Below are 17606 nucleotides of genomic sequence, written 5' to 3'. Positions count from 1 at the left end.
TTGGTATGCAGGATCTCACCCTAGCCGTCCGTCCCAGAGCTGCGCCGTCGTCCCCCTCGCAGAGCCGGAAGATAGAAGCCGGGTGAGTATGAGAAGAAAAGAAGACTTCAGAGGCGGCAGAAGACTTCATGATCTTCACTGAGGTAACGCACAGCACTGCAGCTGTGCACCATTGCTCCCACACACCTCACATACTCCGGTCACTGTAAGGGCGCAGGGGGGGGGGGGGGGGGGGCGCCCTGGGCAGCAATTTGGACCTCCTTTTTGGCAAAAGTTCAACATTTTATACAGCTGGGCACTGTATATATGTATGAGCCCCCCGCCAAATTTTACAGTTTAAGCGGGACAGAAGCCCGCCGCCGAGGGGGCGGGGCTTCTCCCTCAGCACTCACCAGCGCCAATTTGTTCTCCACAGCACCGCTCAGAGGAAGCTCCCCGGACTCTCCCCTGCTTATACACGGTAGACAAGAGGGTTGAAAAGAGAGGGGGGGCACATAATTCGGCACAAAATTACATACAGCAGCGCTACTGGGTTAACTTAAAGTTACTGTGTTATTCCTGGGTTATATAGCGCTGGGGTGTGTGCTGGCATACTCTCTCTCTGTCTCTCCAAAGGGCCTTGTGGGGGGAACTGTCTTCAGTAAGAGCTTTCCCTGTGTGTGTGGTGTGTCGGTACACGTGTGTCGACATGTCTGAGGAAGAAGGCTATGTTAGAGAGGAGCGGGAGCAAATGAATGTGGTGTGTCCGCCGACACCTGACTGGATGGATTTGTGGAATGTTTTAAATGCTAGTGTAAACTCATTGCACAAAAGATTAGACAAGGCTGAGGCCTTGGGACAGTCAGGGTCTCAACCCATGCCTGATCCTATGTCGCAGGGACCGTCAGGGTCTCATAAGCGCCCACTATCCCAAATTGTTGACACAGATACCGACACGGATTCTGACTCCAGTGTCGATTACGATGATGCAAAGTTACAGCCAAAATTGTCTAAATCCATTCGATATATGATTATGGCAATAAAAGATGTTTTGCACATCACAGAGGAACCCCCTCTTGGGAATCTCCAGATAAGACTTGCAGATTTCCAAAAGGATTCTTATGGCGTATCCTTTCCCGTCAATGGACAGGTTACGATGGGAATCATCCCCTAGGGTGGGTGGACAAAGCATTAACACGCTTATCCAAGAAGGTAGCCCTGCCATCCCAGGATACGGCTACCCTCAAAGATGCTGCTGACCGCAAACAGGAGGTTACCCTGAAGTCCATTTATGCACATTCAGGTACCTTACTAAGACCGGCAATTGCGTCGGCCTGGGTGTGTAGTGCTGTAGCGGCATGGACGGATACCTTATCTGAGGAAATTAGTACCCTAGATAAGGATACTATTTTATTGACCCTAGGGCATATAAAAGATGCTGTCCTGTATATGAGAGATGTTCAAAGAGACATTAGTCTACTATAAACGCTATGTCGATTTCTGCCAGAAGAGTCCTATGGATACGGCAGTGGACAGGTGATGCCGACTCAAAAAGGCATATGGAGGTTTCTCTGACGTCCTAAGTGGATGCTGGGACTCCGTAAGGACCATGGGGAATAGCGGCTCCGCAGGAGACTGGGCACAACTAAAGAAAGCTTTAGGACTACCTGGTGTGCACTGGCTCCTCCCACTATGACCCTCCTCCAGACCTCAGTTAGAATCTTGTGCCCGGCTGAGCTGGATGCACACTAGGGGCTCTCCTGAGCTCCTAGAAAAGAAAGTATATTTTAGGTTTTTTATTTTCAGTGAGATCTGCTGGCAACAGACTCACTGCTACGAGGGACTAAGGGGAGAAGAAGCGAACCTACCTGACTGGAGATAGTTTGGGCTTCTTAGGCTACTGGACACCATTAGCTCCAGAGGGATCGAACACAGGACCCGACCTCGATCGTTCGGTCCCGGAGCCGCGCCGCCGTCCCCTTTACAGAGCCAGAAGCATGAAGATGGTCCTGGAAATCGGCGGCAGAAGACTTCGGTCTTCAACAAGGTAGCGCACAGCTGTGCGCCATTGCTCCTCATGCACACCTCACACTCCGGGCACTGATGGGTGCAGGGCGCTGGGGGGGGGGGGGGGGGGGCGCGCCCCGAGCAGCAATATTCATACCTTGGCTGGCAAAAAATCACAATATATAGTCCCAGAGGCTATATATGTGATAAATACCCCTGCCAGAATCCATAAAAAAAAGCGGGAGAAAAGTCCGCCGAAAAAGGGGCGGGGCTATCTCCCTCAGCACACTGGCGCCATTTTCTCTTCACAGTGCAGCTGGAAGACAGCTCCCCAGACTCTCCCCTGTAGTTTTCAAGCTCAAAGGGTTAAAAAGAGATGGGGGGGCACTAAATTTAGGCGCTATTGGGAAAAAAATCACTCAGTTATAGTGTTAATCCCTGCATTATATAGCGCTCTGGTGTGTGCTGGCATACTCTCTGTCTCCCCAAAGGACTTTGTGGGGTCCTGTCCTCAGTCAGAGCATTCCCTGTGTGTGTGCGGTGTGTCGGTACGGCTGTGTCGACATGTTTGAGGAGGAAGGTTATGTGGAGGCGGAGCAGATGCCGATAAATGTGATGTCGCCCCCTGGGGGGCCGACACCAGAGTGGATGGATAGGTGGAAGGTATTAACCGACAGTGTCGACTCCTTACATAAAAGGCTGGATGACGTAACAGCTGTGGGACAGCCGGCTTCTCAGCCCGCGCCTGCCCAGGCGTCTCAAAGGCCATCAGGGGCTCAAAAACGCCCGCTACCTCAGATGGCAAACACAGATGTCGACACGGAGACTGACTCCAGTGTCGACGAAGTTGAGACATATACACAATCCACTAGGAACATCCGTTGCATGATCTCGGCTATGAAAAATGTGTTACACATTTCTGACATTAACCCAGGTACCACAAAAAAAAGGGGTTTTATGTTTGGTGAGAAAAAGCAGACCGTGTTTTGTTCCCCCATCAGATGAGTGAATGAAGTGTGTGAAGAAGCGTGGGTGCCCCCGATAAGAAACTGGTAATTTCTAAAATGTTACTGATGGCGTACCCTTTCCCGCCAGAGGATAGGTCACGTTGGGAGATATCCCCTAGGGTGGATAAGGCGCTCACACGTTTGTCAAAAAAGGTGGCACTGCCGTCTTAGAATTAGAGATGTGCGGGTTCGGATTTAACGCCAGAATTAACGCCAGTTCGGTTTAATCCGGATTTTTTCTATTGGCTATCCAAAACACGTGACATCCGTGAGCCAATAAGATGCCGTTTTGAGAACCGAGTAAATCCGAGTAAAACCGAACCCGCTCATCTCTACTTAGAATACGGCCACTTTGAAGGAGCCTGCTATTAAAAAGCAGGAGGTTATCCTGAAGTCTGTATATACACACTCAGGTACTATACTGAGACCTGCAATTGCCTCAGCATGACTAGTGCTGCTGCAGCGTGGTCTATTACCCTGTCAGGACAGGGATACTATTTGCTAACCATAGAGCATATTAAAGACGTCGTCTTGTATATGAGGGATGCACAGAGGGATATTTGCCGGCTGGCATCCAGAATTAATGCAATGTCCATTCTGACAGGAGGGTATTAGGGACCCGGCAGTGGACAGGCGATGCTGACTTTAGAAGGCACATGAAGATTCTGCCTTATAAGGGTGAGGAATTGTTTGGGGATGGTCTCTGGGACCTCGTATCCACAGCAACTGCTGGGAAGGAAAAAATTTACCTCAAGTTTCCTCACAGCCTAAGAAAGCACCGTATTATAAGGTACAGTCCTTTCGGCTTCAGAAAAGCAAGCGGGTCAAAGGCGCTTCCTTTCTGCACAGAGACAAGGGAAGAGGGAAAAAGCTGCACCAGACAGCCAGTTCCCAGGATCAAAAATCTTCCCCCGCTTCCTCTGAGTCCACCGCATGACGCTGGTGCTCCACAGGTGGAGACAGGTGCGGTGGGGGCGCGTCTCGGGAACTTCAGCGACCAGTGGGCTCGCTCACAGGTGGATCCCTGGGTTCTGCAAGTAGTATCACAGCGATACAAGCTGGAGTTCGAGGCGACTCCCTCTCGCCGTTACCTCAAATCAGCCTTGCCTGCTGCCCTCGAGGAGAGGTAGTACTGGCGGCGATTCACAAGCTGTACATCCAGCAGGTGATAATCAAGGTACCCCTCCTTCAACAAGGCCGGGGTTGCTATTCCACAATGTTTGTGGTACCGAAACCAGACGGTTCGGTGAGACCCATTCTAAAATTGAAATCCTTGAACACTTATATACGAAGGTTCAAGTTCAAAATGGAATCGTTCAGGGTGGTTATTGCAAGCCTGGACGAAGGGGATTACAGGGTATCACTGGACATCAAGGATGCTTACCTGCATGTCCCCATTTACCCTCCTCACCAGGAGTACCTCAAAATTGTGGTACAGGACTGTCATTACCAATTCCAGACGTTGCCGTTGGTCTGTCCCCGGCACCGAGGGTATTTACCAAGGTAATGGCCGAAATGATGATACTCCTTCGAAAAAAGGGAGTTATAATTATCCCGTACTTGGACGATCTCCTTATAAAGGCGAGGTCCAGGGAGCAGTTGTTCGTCGGAGTAGCACTATCTCGGGAAGTGCTACAACAGCACGGCTGGATTCTGAATAGTCCAAAGTCGCAGCTGGTTCCTACGACGCGTCTACTGTTCCTGGGTATGGTTCTGGACACAGAACAGGAAAAAGGGTTTCTCCCGGAGGAGAAGGCCAAGGAGTTGTCATCTCTAGTCAGAGACCTCCTAATACAAATACAGGTGTCTGTGCATCAATGCACGCAAGTCCTGGGAAAGATGGTAGCTTCTTACGAAGAAATTCCATTCGGCATGTTCCATGCAAGGATCTTCCAGTGGGATCTGTTGGACAATTGGTCCGGGTCGCATCTTCAGATGCATCGGCTGATAACCCTGTCTCCAAGGGCCAGGGTGTCGCTGTTGTGGTGGCTGCAGAGTGCTCATCTTCTAGAGGGCCGCAGATTCGGCATAAAGGACTGGGTCCTGGTGACCACGGATGCCAGCCTTCGAGGCTGGGGGGCAGTCACACAGGGAAGTAACGTCCAGTGACTGTGGTCAAGTCAGGAGACTTCCCTACACATAGATATTCTGGGACTAAGGGCCATTCACAATGCCCTAAGTCAGGCTAGACCCCTGCTTTAACACCAGCAGGTACTGATCCGATCAGACATCATCACGGCGGTCGCCCATGTAAACCAGCAGGGCGGCACAAGAAGCAGGATGGTGGTGGCAGAAGCCACAAGGATTTTCCGATGGGTGGAAAATCATGTGTTAGCACTGTCAGCAGTGTTCATTCCCGGAGTGGACAACTGGGAAGCAGACTTTCTCAGCAGGCACGACCTTCACCCGGGAGAGTGGGGACTTCATCCAGAAGTCTTCAAAATGATTGTTCACCATTTGGAAAGGCCACAGGTGGACATGACGGCGTCCCGCCTCAACAAAAAGCTAAAAAGATATTGCGCCAGGTCAAGGGACCCTCAGGCGATAGCTGTGGACGCTCTGGTAACACCGTGGGTGTACCAGTCGGTGTATGTGTTCCTTCCTTTGCCTCTCATACCCAAGGTACTGAGAATACTACGAAGGAGTGGAGTAAGAACTATACTCGTGGTTCCGGATTGGCCAAGAAGAGCTTGGTACCCAGAACTCCAAGAAATGATCTCAGAGGACCCATGGCCTCTGCCGCTCAGACAGGACCTGCTGCAGCAGGGGCCCTGCCTGTTCCAAGGCTTACCACGGCTGTGTTTGACGGCATGGCGGTTGAACACCGGATCCTAAAGGAAAAAGGCATTCCGGAGGAAGTCATTCCTACGCTGATTAAGGCTAGGAAAGATGTGATCGCAAAATATTATCACCGAATATGGCAAAAATATGTTGCTTAGTGTGAGGCCAGGAAGGCCCAACGGAGGAATTTCAACTGGGTCGATTTCTGCACTTCCTACAGTCAGGAGTGACTACGGGCCTAAACTTGGGTTCCATTAAGGTCCAGATTTCGGCTCTGTACATTTTCTTCCAAAAAGAACTGGCTTCACTGTCTGAAGTTCAGACTTTGGTTAAGGGAGTGCTGCATATTCAGCCCCCGTTTGTGCCTCTAGTGGCACCGTGGGATCTCAACGTGGTGTTGGATTTCCTGAAGTCGCATTGGGTTGAGCCACTTAAATCCGTAGAGCTAAAATACCTCACGTGGAAAGTGGTCATGCTGTTGGCCTTGGCGTCGGCCAGGCGTGTATCAGAATTGGCGGCTTTGTCATGCAAAAGCCCTTATCTGATTTTCATATGGATAGGGCGGAATTGAGGACTCGTTCCCAATTCCTTCCTAAGACGGTATCGGCTTTTCATGTGAACCAACCTATTGTGGTGCCTGCGGCTAAGTGGGACTTGGAGGACTCCAAGTTACTGGACGTAGTCAGGGCCCTGAAAATATGTTTCCAGGACGGCTGGAGTCAGGAAAACTGACTCGCTATTTATCCTGTATGCACCCAACAAGCTGGGTGCTCCTGCTTCAAAGCAGACTATTGCTCGCTGGATCTGTAGTACGATTCAGCTTGCACATTCTGCGGCTGGACTGCCGCATCCTAAATCAGTGAAAGCCCATTCCACAAGGAAGGTGGGCTCTTCTTGGGCGGCTGCCCGAGGGGTCTCGGCTTTACAACTTTGCCGAGCAGCTACTTGGTCGGGGTCAAACACATTTGCTAAATTCTACAAGTTTGACACCCTGGCTGAGGAGGACCTAGCGTTTGCCCATTCGGTGCTGCAGAGTTATCCGCACTCTCCCGCCCGTTTGGGAGCTTTGGTATAATCCCCATGGTCCTTACGGAGTCCCAGCATCCACTTAGGACGTTAGAGAAAATAAGATTTTACTCACCGGTAAATCTATTTCTCGTAGTCCGTAGTGGATGCTGGGCGCCCATCCCAAGTGCGGATTGTCTGCAATATTTGTATATAGTTATTGCTTAACTAAAGGGTTATTGTTATGAGCCATCTGTAGTGAGGCTCAGTTATATTTCATACTGTTAACTGGGTATAATATCACGAGTTATACGGTGTGATTGGTGTGGCTGGTATGAGTCTTACCCGGGATTCAAAATCCTTTTCCTATTGTGTCAGCTCTTCCGCGCACAGTATCCTAACTGAGGTCTGGAGGAGGGTCATAGTGGGAGGAGCCAGTGCACACCAGGTAGTCCTAAAGCTTTCTTTAGTTGTGCCCAGTCTCCTGCGGAGCCGCTATTTCCCATGGTCCTTACGGAGTCCCAGCATCCACTACGGACTACGAGAAATAGATTTATCGGTGAGTAAAATCTTATTTTTACCTTACAGGGGTGAGGAATTGTTCGGGGAAGGTCTCTCGGACCTAGTCTCCACAGCTACAGCTGGAAAATCAAATTTTTTGTCTTATATTCCCTCACAGCCTAAGAGAGCACCGCATTATCAAATGCAGTCCTTTCGATCACAATGAAACAAGAAAGAGCTCGGTGTGTCCTTTCTTGCCAGAGGTAGGGGCAGAGGGAAGAAGCTGCACAACACAGCTAGTTCCCAGGAACAGAAGTCCTCCCCGGCCTCTACAAAATCCACCGCATGACGCTGGAGCTCCACTGGCGGAGCCGGGCCCTGTGGGGGCACGTCTTAGGAATTTCAGCCACATCTGGGTTCACTCCCAGGTGGATCCCTGGGCAATGGAAATTGTTTCTCAGGGTTACAAGCTGGAATTCGGAGAGGTGCCTCCTCAACGATTTTTCAAATCGCCCCTACCAGCTTCTCCCCAAGAGAGGGAGATAGTGTTAAATGCAATACGAAAGTGGTATCTCCAACAGGTGGTGGTCAAGGTTCCCCTCCTTCAACAAGGAAGGGGTTATTACTCGACCATGTTTGTAGTCCCGAAACCGGACGGTTCGGTCAGACCCATATTAAATTTAAAATCCCTGAACCAATACTTGACAAGGTTCAAGTTCAAGATGGAATCGCTAAGAGCGGTCATCGCAAGCCTGGATGGGGGGGATTTTATGGTGTCTCTGGACATAAAGGATGCATACCTTCATGTCCCCATTTATCCACCTCATCAGGCCTACCTCATATTTGCGGTACAGGATTGTCATTACCAATTTCAGACGTTGCCGTTTGGTCTCTCCACGACCCCGAGGGTTTTCACCATGGTAATGGCGGAAATGATGGTGCTCCTGCGGAAGCAAGGTGTCACAATTATCCCGTACTTGGACGATCTCCTCATAAAAGCGAGATCAAGAGAGCAGTTGCTGAACAGCGTATCACTTTCACTGGAAGTGTTACAGCAACACGGCTGGATTCTCAATATTCCAAAGTCGCAGTTGGTTCCTACGACTCGTCTGCCTTTCTTGGGCATGATTCTGGACACGGACCAGAAGAGGGTTTATCTCCCGATAGAAAAGGCCAGGAACTCATGACTCTGGTCAGGAACCTATTGAAACCAAAACAGGTGTCAGTGCATCACTGCACTCGAGTCCTGGGAAAGATAGTGGCATCATACGAGGCCATTCTCTTCGGCAGGTTCCATGCGAGGACTTTCCAATGGGACCTACTGGACAAGTGGTCCGGGTCACATCTACAGATACATCGGTTGATCACCCTGTCCCCCAGGGCCAGGGTGTCGCTCCTGTGGTGGCTGCAGAGTGCTCACCCTCTCGAGGGCCGCAGATTCGGCATTCAGGACTGGATCCTGGTGACCACGGACGCAAGCCTCCGAGGTTGGGGAGCAGTCACACAGGGAAGAAATTTCCAAGGTCTTTGGTCAAGTCAAGAGACTTGTTTTCACATCAACATCCTGGAGCTAAGGGCCATATACAACGCCCTGCGTCAAGCGGAGACCTTTCTTCGCGACCAACCGGTTCTGATCCAGTCAGACAACATCACCGCAGTGGCGCATGTAAACCGCCAAGGCGGCACAAGGAGCAGAGTGGCGATGGCGGAAGCCACCTGAATTCTTCGCTGGGCGGAAAATCATGTAAGCGCACTGTCAGCAGTGTTCATTCCGGGAGTGGACAACTGGGAAGCAGACTTCCTCAGCAGACACGACCTACACCCGGGAGAGTGGGGACTTCATCAGGAAGTCTTCGCACAGATTGCAAGACGGTGGGAACTGCCACGGGTAGACATGATGGCGTCCCGCCTCAACAAAAAGCTACAGAGGTATTGCGCCAGGTCAAGAGACCCTAAGGCAGTAGCTGTAGACGCCCTAGTGACACCGTGGGTGTTCCAGTCAGTCTATGTATTTCCTCCTCTTCCTCTCATACCCAAGGTGTTGAGGATAATAAGAGGAGGAGTGAGAACAATCCTCATTGTTCCAGATTGGCCACGACGGACCTGGTATCCATATCTGCAGGAAATGCTCACAGAAGATCCGTGGCCTCTTCCTCTAAGACAGGACCTGTTGCAGCAGGGGCCCTGTTTGTTCCAAGAGTTACTGCGGCTGCGTTTGACGGCATGGCGGTTGAACGCCGGATCCTAGCAGAGAAAGGCATTCCGGTTGAGGTTATCCCTACGCTGATAAAGGCTAGGAAGGACGTAACGTCAAAACATTATCACCGTATATGGCGAAAATATGTTTCTTGGTGTGAGGCCAGGAATGCTCCTACGGAAGAATTCCATCTGGGCCGTTTCCTTCACTTCCTACAAACTGGAGTGAATTTGGGCCTTAAATTAGGCTCCATTAAGGTCCAGATTTCGGCCCTATCCATTTTCTTTCAAAAAGAATTGGCTTATCTCCCAGAAGTTCAGACTTTTTTAAAGGGAGTGCTGCATATTCAGCCTCCTTTTGTGCCTCCGGTGGCACCTTGGGACCTTAACGTGGTGTTAAGTTTAATAAATGCACACTGGTTTGAACCACTTAAAACGGTGGAGTTGAAATATCTCACGTGGAAGGTGGTCATGTTATTAGCCTTGGCTTCAGCTAGGCGAGTGTCTGAATTAGCGGCTTTGTCACATAAAAGCCCCTATCTAGTTTTCCATATGGATAGAGCGGAATTGCGGACCCGTCCTCAATTTCTGCCAAAAGTGGTCTCGTCTTTTCATATGAACCAGCCTATTGTGGTGCCTGTGGCTACACGTGACTTGGAGGATTCCGAGTTACTTGATGTGGTCAGGGCTTTGAAAATTTACGTGGCCAGAACGGCTAGAGTCAGGAAAACTGAAACGCTGTTTGTCCTGTATGCAACCAACAAGATTGGTGCCCCTGCTTCAAAGCAAACTATTGCTCGCTGGATTTGTAACACGATCCAGCAAGCGCATTCTACGGCTGGATTGCCGTTACCAAAATCGGTCAAGGCCCATTCCACTAGGAAGGTGGGCTCTTCTTTGGCGGCTGCCTGAGGGGTCTCGGCACTACAGCTGTGTCGAGCTGCTACTTGGTCGGGTTCAAACGCCTTTGCAAAATTCTATAAGTTTAATACCCTGGCTGAGGAGGACCTCCTGTTTGCTCAATCGGTGCTGCAGAGTCATCCGCACTCTCCCGCCCGTTTGGGAGCTTTGGTATAATCCCCATGGTCCTTACGGAGTCCCCAGCATCCTCTAGGACGTTAGAGAAAATAAGATTTTAAACCTACCGGTAAATCTTTTTCTCGTAGTCCGTAGAGGATGCTGGGCGCCTATCCCAAGTGCGGACTACTTCTGCAATACTTGTATATAGTTTTTGCTTCGATAAGGGTTATGTTATAGTTGCATTGGTCCTGAACTGATGCTATGTTGTTTTCATACTGTTAACTGGGTTGTTATCACGAGTTATACGGTGTGATTGGTGTGGCTGGTATGACTCTTGCCCTGGTTTAACAAAATCCTTTCCTCGTACTGTCCATCTCCTCTGGGCACTGTTTCTCTAACTGAGGTCTGGAGGAGGGGCATAGAGGGAGGAGCCAGTGCACACCCAGAACTAAATTCTTTCTTGGAGTGCCCATGTCTCCTGCGGAGCCCGTCTATCCCCATGGTCCTTACGGAGTCCCCAGCATCCTCTACGGACTAGGAGAAAAAGATTTACCAGTAGGTTTAAAATCTTATTTTTTGCTTGCCCAAAAAGGAGTGTGTTCTCACTGCAGTGGGTGTGGCCGTGCAGGAAGAGAGTACCTTACACCGACACAAAAGTGCCCCTTGCACCATACTATGCCCCACACAGTAATCCCCCTTGTACCAAATGATGCCCCAGGCAGCAATGCCCCTTGCACCGTATTATTTATGCCCCACACAATTATGTCCCTCTATTGTGAGCAGAAAGCTTTTTGTGCAGAGTTTGTACGTTCTCTGCTTGCTCCGGCTTTTGTACTATACAAAAGTGAAGATCTAAATGTTCAGACAATATTTAAAGTAAATCTTTGCTCCTATTTGAATGAATTGCGCTTCTTTGGGGTTAGCAGTGGTTGCCTTGCAGCACTGGGGTTTTGAGTTCAATTCCTGTCTACAGTTTGTATGTTCTCCCTGTGTTTGCGTCTGCTTCCTCCGGGTGATCTGGTTTCCTCCCACATTTTCTGCTCACTAATGTATTTCATTTTCCGTATTTTACTGGACAATTTACTTTAGTAACTTAAAAATGCAGTGGTGAATAATACAGCACCCTCATACATAGCATACCCTCGCCGTAACTCAGGTGCTGTCAGGAAGACATTGGGGATAATTCAGACCTGATCGTAGCAGCAAAGTTGTTAGCAGTTGGGCAAAACCATGTGCACTGCAGGTGGGGCAGATGTAACATGTGCAGAGAGATAGATTTGGGTGGGTATTGTTTCTGTGCAGGGTAAATACTGGCTGCTTTATTTTAACACTGCAATTTAGATTTCAGTTTGAACACACCCCACCCAAATCTAACTCTCTGCACATGTTACATCTGCCTCCCCTGCAGTGCACATGGGCCCTCATTCCGAGTTGATCGCTAGCTGCCGTTAATCACTGCGTAGCGATCATTTAAAAAAAACTGCAAATCTGCGAGTTCGTATGTACCGCAATGCGCACGCGTGACGTACGGGTACAAAGAGCATCGTGGTTTTGCACAGGTTCTAGCGCCACTTTCAGTCGCACTGGTGGACGCAAAGAGATTGACAAGAAGTGGGAGTTTCTGGGTGTCAACTGACCGTTTTCTGGGAGTGTTTGGAAAAACGCAGGAGCGGCCGGACGTTAGCTGGGCGGGTATCTGACGTCATTACCGTGTCACTCGTCGCAGCAATCATCGCACAGAATAAGTAACTACAGGGCTGGTCTTGTTCTGCACAAAATGTGTTTGCAGCCGCGCGACTGCACAGCAAAAATACACTCCCCCGTGGGTGGCGACTATGCGTTTGCACGCCTGCTAGATGTAGCTAGCGAGCGATCAACTCGGAATGAGGGCCCTTGTGCGCTGTGCTAGGGATTGTCAGGTGTTCTCTATCCAGGATGGAGGCCTTCGCTGTAACAGTGATCAGAGACTCTGTGCCTGGATCCCGACTGAGCTCACCAGTAGATCAGATGTCCGGGAACAAAGGCCACTCTGACCGACACCTGTAATTACCCGGGAATCCGCTCTTAGCTGTGCTCTGCAGCTGCGCATTGTTGGATGGTTAATGATAAACCTTCAGAAGATCATTGTTCTCTTTCCAAAGAAATGAGCCTGCAGTCTGCCCCCATCCCCCACAATGCTCCACACGGAAGCTGTAGTGCCTGGCTGGTGTTTGGCGCTCATCGCAAGCTTCTCGTTTGTTGATTTCATAATATTTGATTACTTCTGCCCTGAGGTGGCGATTAGAGGCCGTGCGGCAGTACTTGGCGCTGCTATCCTCGTTACATAGGGGATACTTGCCAATAGCAATCACTGGCCTGGGGGCTTTAATAAAAAGTCCTGTCTCTGGCGATAAACACACCTGTTGTGTTTTCTAGTAAATAGACCGGTTTATGTCTCATCTTAGGGCTCATAATATAGGCTGTCATACGGCCCAACCCATGTCCTGTGCAGAGGACCAGGTCTCTACTGGTGCAAGTGACATCTGTGTCCCATTTTTCTGGACGCCGGGCCCGACGACATCTGCAGCAGCTGACAGTGACTTCAGAGTGTTGTGCCACTGATCACTTCACTACTTGTTCCTCGTACACATCAGTGGCCAGCGGTGACCGGTATCTTAGTTACACTTAGTTTAAAATCACTTAATAAGGTGTCATGTTCCTGTCTGGATGGGCAGATTAGCAATATCACCGTGTAGGGGCGCGGCTGCTTCCCTGTCACTTTCTGGGGGTCACTGTGCAGGAGCACACTCTGGTGGGTGTCATGGTGCCGGGGCATGCCTGCAGGGCAGTCACTCTGTGGGGGCAGGAGCGCACTCTCTGGTGGGTGTCATGGTGCCGGGGCATGCCTACAGGAGTCACTCTGTGGTGGTCACTGTGCAGGAGCACACTCTCTGGTGGGTGTCATGGTGCCGGGGCATGCCTGCAGGACAGTCACTCTGTGGGGGCAGGAGCGCACTCTCTGGTGGGTGTCATGGTGCCGGGGCATGCCTACAGGAGTCACTCTGTGGGGGTCACTGTGCAGGAGCACACTCTCTGGTGGGTGTCATGGTGCCGGGGCATGTCTACAGGAGTCACTCTGTGGTGGTCACTGTGCAGGAGCACACTCTCTGGTGGGTGTCATGGTGCCGGGGCATGCCTGCAGGACAGTCACTCTGTGGGGGTCACTGTGCAGGAGCGCACTCTCTGGTGGGTGTCATGGTGCCGGGGCATGCCTACAGGAGTCACTCTGTGGGGGTCACTGTGCAGGAGCGCACTCTCTGGTGGGTGTCATGGTGCCGGGGCATGCCTGCAGGACAGTCACTCTGTGGGGGTCACTGTGCAGGAGCGCACTCTCTGGTGGGTGTCATGGTCCCGGGGCATGCCTGCAGGACAGTCACTCTGTGGGGGTCACTGTGCAGGAGCGCACTCTCTGGTGGGTGTCATGGTGCCGGAGCATGCCTGCAGGGCAGTCACTCTGTGGGGGCAGGAGCGCACTCTCTGGTGGGTGTCATGGTGCCGGGGCATGCCTGCATGGCAGTCACTCTGTGGGGGCAGGAGCGCACTCTCTGGTGGGTGTCATGGTGCCGGAGCATGCCTGCAGGGCAGTCACTCTGTGGGGGCAGGAGCGCACTCTCTGGTGGGTGTCATGGTGCCGGGGCATGCCTACAGGAGTCACTCTGTGGTGGTCACTGTGCAGGAGCACACTCTCTGGTGGGTGTCATGGTGCCGGGGCATGCCTACAGGAGTCACTCTGTGGTGGTCACTGTGCAGGAGCACACTCTCTGGTGGGTGTCATGGTGCCGGGGCATGTCTACAGGAGTCACTCTGTGGTGGTCACTGTGCAGGAGCGCACTCTCTGGTGGGTGTCATGGTGCCGGGGCATGCCTGCAGGAGTCACTCTGTGGTGGTCACTGTGCAGGAGCGCACTCTCTGGTGGGTGTCATGGTGCCGGGGCATGCCTGCAGGACAGTCACTCTGTGGGGGTCACTGTGCAGGAGCGCACTCTCTGGTGGGTGTCATGGTGCCGGAGCATGCCTGCAGGGCAGTCACTCTGTGGGGGCAGGAGCGCACTCTCTGGTGGGTGTCATGGTGCCGGGGCATGCCTGCAGGGCAGTCACTCTGTGATGGTCACTGTGCAGGAGCGCACTCTCTGGTGGGTGTCATGGTGCCGGAGCATGCCTGCAGGAGTCACTCTGTGGTGGTCACTGTGCAGGAGCGCACTCTCTGGTGGGTGTCATGGTGCCGGAGCATGCCTGCAGGACAGTCACTCTGGTGGTTACTGTGCAGGAGCGCACTCTCTGGTGGGTGTCATGGTGCCGGAGCATGCCTGCAGGACAGTCACTCTGGTGGTTACTGTGCAGGAGCGCACTCTCTGGTGGGTGTCATGGTGCCGGGGCATGCCTGCAGGACAGTCACTCTGTGGGGGTCACTGTGCAGGAGCACACTCTCTGGTGGGTGTCATGGTGCCGGAGCATGCCTGCAGGAGTCACTCTGTGGTGGTCACTGTGCAGGAGCGCACTCTCTGGTGGGTGTCATGGTGCCGGGGCATGCCTGCAGGGCAGTCACTCTGTGGTGGTCACTGTGCAGGAGCACACTCTCTGGTGGGTGTCATGGTGCCGGAGCATGCCTGCAGGAGTCACTCTGTGGTGGTCACTGTGCAGGAGCGCACTCTCTGGTGGGTGTCATGGTGCAGGGGCATGCCTGCAGGACAGTCACTCTGGTGGTTACTGTGCAGGAGCGCACTCTCTGGTGGGTGTCATGGTGCCGGGGCATGCCTGCAGGACAGTCACTCTGTGGGGGTCACTGTGCAGGAGCGCACTCTCTGGTGGGTGTCATGGTGCCGGGGCATGCCTGCAGGACAGTCACTCTGTGGGGGTCACTGTGCAGGAGCGCACTCTCTGGTGGGTGTCATGGTGCCGGGGCATGCCTGCAGGGCAGTCACTCTGGTGGTTACTGTGCAGGAGCGCACTCTCTGGTGGGTGTCATGGTGCCGGGGCATGCCTGCAGGACAGTCACTCTGTGGGGGTCACTGTGCAGGAGCGCACTTTCTGGTGGGTGTCATGGTGCCGGGGCATGCCTGCAGGGCAGTCACTCTGTGATGGTCACTGTGCAGGAGCACACTCTCTGGTGGGTGTCATGGTGCCGGGGCATGCCTGCAGGGCAGTCACTCTGGTGGTTACTGTGCAGGAGCGCACTCTCTGGTGGGTGTCATGGTGCCGGGGCATGCCTGCAGGGCAGTCACTCTGTGGGGGTCACTGTGCAGGAGCACACTCTCTGGTGGGTGTCATGGTGCCGGGGCATGTCTGCAGGAGTCACTCTGTGGTGGTCACTGTGCAGGAGCACACTCTCTGGTGGGTGTCATGGTGCCGGGGCATGCCTGCAGGACAGTCACTCTGTGGGGGTCACTGTGCAGGAGCGCACTCTCTGGTGGGTGTCATGGTCCCGGGGCATGCCTGCAGGACAGTCACTCTGTGGGGGTCACTGTGCAGGAGCGCACTCTCTGGTGGGTGTCATGGTGCCGGAGCATGCCTGCAGGGCAGTCACTCTGTGGGGGCAGGAGCGCACTCTCTGGTGGGTGTCATGGTGCCGGGGCATGCCTGCAGGGCAGTCACTCTGTGATGGTCACTGTGCAGGAGCGCACTCTCTGGTGGGTGTCATGGTGCCGGGGCATGCCTGCAGGACAGTCACTCTGTGGGGGTCACTGTGCAGGAGCGCACTCTCTGGTGGGTGTCATGGTGCCGGAGCATGCCTGCAGGAGTCACTCTGTGGTGGTCACTGTGCAGGAGCGCACTCTCTGGTGGGTGTCATGGTGCAGGGGCATGCCTGCAGGACAGTCACTCTGGTGGTTACTGTGCAGGAGCGCACTCTCTGGTGGGTGTCATGGTGCCGGGGCATGCCTGCAGGACAGTCACTCTGTGGGGGTCACTGTGCAGGAGCGCACTCTCTGGTGGGTGTCATGGTGCCGGGGCATGCCTGCAGGACAGTCACTCTGTGGTGGTCACTGTGCAGGAGCGCACTCTCTGGTGGGTGTCATGGTGCCGGAGCATGCCTGCAGGAGTCACTCTGTGGTGGTCACTGTGCAGGAGCGCACTCTCTGGTGGGTGTCATGGTGCAGGGGCATGCCTGCAGGACAGTCACTCTGGTGGTTACTGTGCAGGAGCGCACTCTCTGGTGGGTGTCATGGTGCCGGGGCATGCCTGCAGGACAGTCACTCTGTGGGGGTCACTGTGCAGGAGCGCACTCTCTGGTGGGTGTCATGGTGCCGGGGCATGCCTGCAGGACAGTCACTCTGGTGGTTACTGTGCAGGAGCGCACTCTCTGGTGGGTGTCATGGTGCCGGGGCATGCCTGCAGGACAGTCACTCTGTGGGGGTCACTGTGCAGGAGCGCACTCTCTGGTGGGTGTCATGGTGCCGGGGCATGCCTGCAGGACAGTCACTCTGTGGGGGTCACTGTGCAGGAGCACACTTTCTGGTGGGTGTCATGGTGCCGGGGCATGCCTGCAGGGCAGTCACTCTGTGATGGTCACTGTGCAGGAGCGCACTCTCTGGTGGGTGTCATGGTGCCGGGGCATGCCTGCAGGGCAGTCACTCTGTGATGGTCACTGTGCAGGAGCACACTCTCTGGTGGGTGTCATGGTGCCGGGGCATGCCTGCAGGGCAGTCACTCTGGTGGTTACTGTGCAGGAGCGCACTCTCTGGTGGGTGTCATGGTGCCGGGGCATGCCTGCAGGGCAGTCACTCTGTGATGGTCACTGTGCAGGAGCACACTCTCTGGTGGGTGTCATGGTGCCGGGGCATGCCTGCAGGGCAGTCACTCTGGTGGTTACTGTGCAGGAGCGCACTCTCTGGTGGGTGTCATGGTGCCGGGGCATGCCTGCAGGACAGTCGCTCTGTGGGGGTCACTGTGCAGGAGCGCACTCTCTGGTGGGTGTCATGGCGCCGGGGCATGTCTGCAGGACAGTCACTCTGTGGGGGTAACTGCAGGAGCGCACTCTCTGGTGGGTGTCATGGTGCCGGGGCATGCCTGCAGGGCAGTCACTCTGTGGGGGTCACTGTGCAGGAGCGCACTCTCTGGTGGGTGTCATGGTGCC

The 17606-nt window shown here is 53.3% G+C and overlaps 1 protein-coding gene across 2 annotated transcripts in view; it reads left to right on the top strand.

The window, feature by feature from the left end:
* PAK1 (p21 (RAC1) activated kinase 1) overlaps positions 1–17606 on the top strand; it is a 102580-nt gene that overhangs the window by 62669 nt on the left and 22305 nt on the right. The window lies entirely within an intron of this gene.

The sequence above is a fragment of the Pseudophryne corroboree genome, chromosome 2, assembly GCF_028390025.1.
Source record: "Pseudophryne corroboree isolate aPseCor3 chromosome 2, aPseCor3.hap2, whole genome shotgun sequence".
Lineage (NCBI taxonomy): Eukaryota > Metazoa > Chordata > Amphibia > Anura > Myobatrachidae > Pseudophryne > Pseudophryne corroboree.
The sequence above is the reverse complement of the archived record's forward strand: the minus strand, read 5'-3'. Positions and strand labels throughout refer to the sequence as shown.